The sequence below is a fragment of the Triticum dicoccoides genome, chromosome 4A (genome assembly GCF_002162155.2).
Source record: "Triticum dicoccoides isolate Atlit2015 ecotype Zavitan chromosome 4A, WEW_v2.0, whole genome shotgun sequence".
Taxonomy (NCBI): Eukaryota; Viridiplantae; Streptophyta; class Magnoliopsida; order Poales; family Poaceae; genus Triticum; species Triticum dicoccoides.
This window is the reverse complement of record NC_041386.1, coordinates 640,759,202-640,766,033: the sequence shown is the minus strand read 5'-3', so window position 1 is coordinate 640,766,033 and position 6,832 is coordinate 640,759,202.

The window sequence follows — 6,832 nt, the reverse complement described above, 5'->3', positions numbered from 1 at the left end:
GTTAGCTCAAAAACGATCCATTTCTCCTTAGTTAGCTAAAAAATGATCCATTTCACCTTAGTTAGCTCAAAAACGATCCATTTCACCTTAGTTAGCTCAAAAACGATGCCCTTCACCTTAGTTAGCTCATAAACGACCCATTTCAACTAAGTTAGCTCATAAATGATCCATTTCAACTAAGTTAGCTCATAAACAACCCAGTTCAACTTAGTTAGCTCATATATGATCCATTTCACCTAAGTTAGCTCACAAATGACATATACTTCTTGTTCTAGTCTTCTTCTTGTTCTATTCACCTATTTCTAACTTTCTTATTTACCATTTTGCAGATTTCACTCACTTCATGGAAGCTAGCTTGCTATGATGGAGTGCTTGATTTTTCTTTACTAAAACTTTGCATTGTATCTAGCTTGCTATGATAGAACTTGCTATGTTGATGAAACTTTGCTATGTAATATGTATATGGAACAATGTGTATGCATGGAACTTGATGGAACTTGCTATGTTGATGAAACTTTGCTATGTAATATGTATATGGAATTATGTGCTGGATATGTGATATGTTTGCTGTTAAATATATCTATATATGTTATATATATTTGCTGTGAAAATTGTTGGATTAAAAAAACAGAAAAAAGGAGACAATATGCAGGCTCTTTGCCGTCTGCCACCGACGGCAAAGGGCTCTTTGCCATCAGTAGCCGACGGCAAACAGGACACATGGCAGGCAACTGTGCTTCCTGGGAGGCTGACCAATTTGGTCAGTTTGCCTACAGTGGCTGACGGCAAAGGCTTTGCCGTCGGCGGCGGACGGCAAAGAGTAAAAAATTTGCCTACAGTGGCGGACGGCAAAGGCCTGCCGTGTAGTGACGTCGGCTGACATCATTCGGCGGACGGCAAAGGCCTTCCGAAGTTTGCTGTCAGCGGCGGACGGCAAAGACCTGCCGTTAACCACCTAACGGAGTAACAATGCATTTATTGCCGTCTGCACTCTTTGCCGTCCGCTGCTGATGGCAAAGGCCCCTTTGCCGTCAGCTGCCTGAAGCAGATGACAAAGTAGCTCTTTGCCGAACCTTACTTTGCCGTCCCCTTTTGCTGTCCGCGGCAGACAGCAAAGACCTTTGCCATCAGCCATCCATGCCTTTGCCGTCTGCCGTGGCAGATGGCAAAGTAGCTGATTCCTGTAGTGCGAGCTGGTGAAGTCTTGCGAAGCCTGCAAATTCCACGCTAAGAAAATCCATCAACTAGCTCAGGGCCTTCAAACTATCCCGCTCACATGACTGTTCGCAGTCTGGGGGCTGGATATCCTAGGCCCGTTCCCTCAGGCGCCAGGGGGCTACCGTTACCTCTACGTAGCCATCGACAAGTTCACCAAGTGGGCGGAAGTGGAAGCCGTCCGTACCATCCTAGCCGGCTCTGCTATCAAGTTCATCAAGGGCCTCATGAGCCGCTTCGGGGTCCCCAACCACATCATCACAGATAGCGGTTCGTAGTTTACAAGTAACCTCTTCAAAACCTACTGTGCTAATCTTGGAACGCAGATCTGCTACGCTTCGGTGGCCCACCCCAGGGGCAATGGCCAGGCCGAACGTGCTAACGCGGAGGTCCTGAGGGGCCTCAAGACCAGGACCTTCAGGAAAAAGTTGGAGGTCTGCGGCAGGGGTTGGCACGATGAGCTCCAGTCCGTACTGTGGTCCATACGGACCACCGCCACCAAGCCAATGAGAGAGACTCCATTCTTCCTCGTCTACGGAGCCGAAGCGGTCCTCCCTCACAAGGTCCAGCATCGCTCCGCATGGGTCCTGGCCTTCGACGAAACACAGCAGGACGCCATGCAGGGGATGGACCTCGTGTTAGTGGAGGAACATCGCCGCAGAGCTATGCTGCGGGCGGCGAGGTACCAGCAAGCACTGCGGCGATACCACTGCCACAACATCCGCTCCAGGACACTCGAGACGGGAGACCTAGTCCTGAGGCGGGTCCTCTCCAGGGAAGGACTGCATAAGCTTTCACCAATGTGGGAGGGCCCATTCAAGGTCGTCCACATCTCCAGGCCGGGCATCTTGCGCCTGGAGACACAAGATGGAGTACCCATCCAAAACGCCTGGAACATCCAGCACCTCCGGAGGTTTTACCCATAAAGCAAGGCCCAGAACCTGAGAAGCAAGGCCCGGAGCCTGAGAAGCAAGGCCCAGAGCCTGTGAAGCAACGCCCAGAGCCTGAGAAGAAAGGCCCGGAGCCTGTGAAGAAGGCCCGGTGCCTGTGAAGAGTCGCCGCCCGTGACACTCTCACGTAATAATGAGTTGGGGTTGTACACGCCCCGAAGTCTCAGGGGTGCCGGCCTCAGTCCCTGGGGCTCCCGCCCATGCCTAGTGGACATCACTTAGCTCCGCGCTGGTGAGAAGACTTGAAGACTAGATTAGGTGCCGGACGCGGCTTTTCATTTGCTTTCTGTATTTGTCTCCCTTTTTCCTTAATCAAAATTTGCTTTTGGCATTCCTTGCTAAGTTGACCCTCTCGCTTCTCTCTGCGTTTTTTCCGGCTCGGGTTAGCTCGTGTTCTCTCTCTCGCATGCCTCACGAGGGGGCTGGGCAGGTGCCCTCGCGAGCATTTTCTCCCTTCTATGCCTTCTTGCGAGCCACCCTCGTTCGAGCCCAAAAGCTGGCGTGCCTCTCCTAGTCCGTGCCCCTCGGGTACCGCGATACAAGGCGCCAGGCCAGGACCAGGGGGAACGGAAAATCTTTTAAACGCACCCCTTAACGAGCTTTCGCAGTTCCCCAGTAGGTACAGGCCACCAAGGCAAGATGGGCACGAGGGAACGAGCACCTCGTGAGGAAGAGGGCATCCCGGATATACCAGGTTAAGTTATCTTTGCACGAAATAACGATGCAACACACACGGTGCCACAATCGAGGAACCATAGTTCAATACATGCCCCCTGGGCCCAAACTGGTTACATTCTAGATAGGAAAAAGAGTAAAACAAAAGCAGCGTCACAGCAATCTGCAGAGGCAGGCCCCTAGCGGCACCCCGAACCTAGCCGGATCCTTCTTCGCGCTTCACGGGAGCGCAGCGACGGGATGACTCACTGCCGCCTCCAAAGCAGGCACGGCGGCTGGCCATGGCCACTGCTGCTGGAGCTGTCACTAGAGGAAGAGCCGCCGTAGCGGGACAAGACACAACCGCCCCCGAGGGTAGGCTCGCCCCCATCCTCGTCACGACCGTCCCCGAGGCCGAGCACCTCCTCACCATCGTTTGCCTCAGGGCAGCACCGGCGCGGCGACCATCTTCCCCAAACACCCTCACGTAGAGGGTCGATTCACCGTCGTACTTAAAGTGGAGGGTGCACCATCAACCCAAGCCGCGCGCAGGGGCAAACGTTTGCCAACCGCGGGCCAGGGCTATGTTGCCCGTGGCGGAAGTCGGGACTGCAATCCAAGAGTCCTTGCTGTAGCAACCATCCGCCTGCAGCCAGAGTCCGCCTAGACCGAAGGCTGGCAACTCGTTAGCAAAGAAGCGCGGAAGTTGGAGCCAGTTGCCGGCCGGGTTCTCCGACTAGGCGACAAACTCCAGTGACACTTCCACCGTGTGGAAGCACGGACGGGGGGGCACGCAACCAGAGCATGCCTCCCCTCATCAGCTGGATCGCCGTGGCTGGGACGACCTGCTCCGCGTGCCGTGGTACCACTCCGACAGTGGGCCGCGATAGGGGACGCGGTGTGCTTGCGCGGATGGCCACGTCCGCGCCTGGGCGCCGGCGAGCCGTGTCCCTTGCGAGGGGACTTTCCCTTCTCGGCGGCAGAGAACTTCCTTCGTGGCGCCATTTGTGGCACAACAAGCAACAAAGCAAGGGAGAAGAAGCTAGGAGTGGAGCAAGGAAGAGGAAGCAGCAAGCGAGGAAGAGATGGGCGATGGGGGCTCCGCCCCCTCCCCATTTATAGCAAAAGAAGGCCAACCGACACCTCTCACGACCGCAGGTAATGATGGTTTCCCTTGCATGTCGCAGGGACTCGTCAAGTTGTGCAGTCGCCGAGGCAGCATGGGGAAGCGGAGACGCCCACGACCAATCACCAACCACGCGTCAATCGAGGCCGTAGGCTTTTGGGGCCCGTGGCACTCCGTACTTGGCCCTTGGCTTCGCCGCGAAGCCAAGCCCGAGCGCACCTTGGGCCCGGGGGCTACTGTCGGCGTCCTGGGAACGGGGGTCCCCAGACTTGCATGCCTATGGCCCGCTGCGTGGCTGAGCCAGCAGGCCGTACGGCCCATCGTCACTAACAAGGCACCCAAGACCCTCGCGAGGGGCCAAGCCTCGTGAGGCGGATGACACGACACCTCCTTCGGGGCGGCCTAGTCAGGCAGGCTCACGAGGAGCGGAGATATCAAGGCGAGGCGAACCTCACGAGGCTCTCATGACGTGAGCCATGACGATCGACACCAGGCGAGCGCCAGGCGGGCGCCAGCGTGCGCAGCGTCCTTGTCTCCTCATTGGTGCTAAGGAAACTAGCACAGGCGAGGAGTACCGAGGCATCAGGCAAAGGTTACCATTTTGGTGCAACAAGACTAAGACCAGAAGGACGACAAGATGGAGGTCATCATGGAGCCCAAGACGGCATCATCACCAGAGCCTTTCGCAGGCGCATACCATCCTTTGTCAGGGTGGCTTGTACTAGCTGCCCCCCTTCAAATTAGCCCGCCGTTGTTGGCTCCCTTGCCGCTCAATATTTGGGAAGAGGACCAGGGCCTCTATAAGTATGGCTAGACACCACCATAGAAGGGACGGAGAAAAGGGAGAGGACAAGAGGACGACATCTTAGATCACTCTCTCACCCGCAAAAGTTAGCCACGCACAAGAACACCTCAACCTCAGGAGGCTGTTCTTCCCCTTGTATTGTTCATCATCAGCCCAAGAGGCAATCCACCACCACCACACTGGAGTAGGGTGTTACACCACAACGGTGGCCTGAACCAGTATAAATCCCGTTCTTTCTGTGTTGCGAGTTTGTCGAGTTCGTCCGTGAAATCTTAGTGAGCTAGGGCGTAGATCGATAGGAGGGAAAGACTTCGTGCGCATCCCAGTGTTCGAACCTTAAGGGTTTGCCGGAACCCTACATCTGACAGGGGAAGAGGCTACGGCTGGGTGGCGGACGGAGGAGGGTTTGGGGCTTCGCGGGTTTTCCCGGCCTCGGTGTACAAATGGGTGGACATATGTGATGGGAGTGGGGAACCATGGCTTAGGGACGCGCTTGTCTGAAATGTGGGGTAAGTTACGAAAGTACCCCCACTGATTTGAGGCGGTTCTTTTGGTTCAGTGGTATCACGGGCATTTCACGTGTCGGGATTTCACAGGAGGTGGGAGTTTCTGCGCGCGCTGTAATTTTGGAATAGCAAGGCGCGGGTAGAGATGGAGGGTGTTGTCGGAGCACAACGAGACAAAGATATATCTTAAATATTTCGGGCTAACAAGGCGCGGGTTGAAATTTCCGGACAAGCCTAACATGTATTGTACCAAATCAATTCGCACTACAAATGTCATTCAAAACTTTGAATTCATGTTATGTTCAATTAAAATATTTCACTATGTGTATAATGCATGCAACCTACTACTCAGATGAACGTTTTAGTGCATTCCAAACGTATATACCACCGCTTCAATATGAACAGAATTTGAATTTGTTTCTCTATTTGAATAAGATCTACAATAATGATTGTTGTGAAGTCAAAGCATTTGAATTTGTTTCTCTATTTTAATAAGATCTACAATCATCATTATTGTCAAGTTAAACCATCGTATCTGTATTATCTTCACAGCACACCACATGATTAGTCTCGAGTTACATATGAACTATGTGTACTATATGAACTCGAACTCAATTTTTTGAATCCACTTTATGTTGATTTCAAATCATAGTACATTTCAAGCTCTAGCTAGATCTTCAAAATATAAACCATGTCTCATATGTATAATGTGTTTATCACATTATGTATGGTGCCCCACCCCCTACGACTACAAGTATTTAGATGTGAGTTGCAAACACCACACATTACCACAAATTCAAATAAAATGTGAGAATGTTCGATATATAGTATTGTTTAGATTGTTCGATATTTAGTTGTAAGCTGCCAACGCCACACATTATCACAAATTCAAATAAAATGTGAGATTGTTTGATGTATAGTATGGTTTAGATTGTTCGACATTTAGCTGTGAGTTGCAAATGCCATGCATTATCGCATTATGGTATAACATGTGCAAAACTACAACACGCGTATCACCGCTATATTCATGCATGAATATGTTTAAAACACTATGATCTCCTATTCAAATATATGAATCCACTTTCATATCAAATTATGATCTTTGTTAGTCTCTTACACCCACACAATCCTCTAACCTTTGTAGCTACCACTAACTTCCTCTCGTGCATGCACACGCCCTCCTCACCCTCCCCCTCCCTCAGCATTCTATCCATCGCGCACATTCATTTTTTTCTTTAGGTCGTTTTCCCACAGTCTCCACAACTCCTTTCCGACACACACCGACCGATAAACCTCTCCAGCGATGCCTGCCTACAACAAACACACGCACCTTCAATCTCCTCCTTTATGTGTCCTTGCCTCGTATCTCTCATACGGTCCCACACATGTGTAAACTCTCGCCCTCTTTTCATCGATCTCACAACCGCACACTCCACCCCTATCTAGCTAGTAGCTGGGCCTCTCGCATCACCTCCTAGCTCCATTCTCTCTGTCTATCCGTCTCACCGGGCCTTATTTGCCTCTAACAAATGGACGTACACCGACCGATCTCCCGCTATACATATAGCTAGCTAGG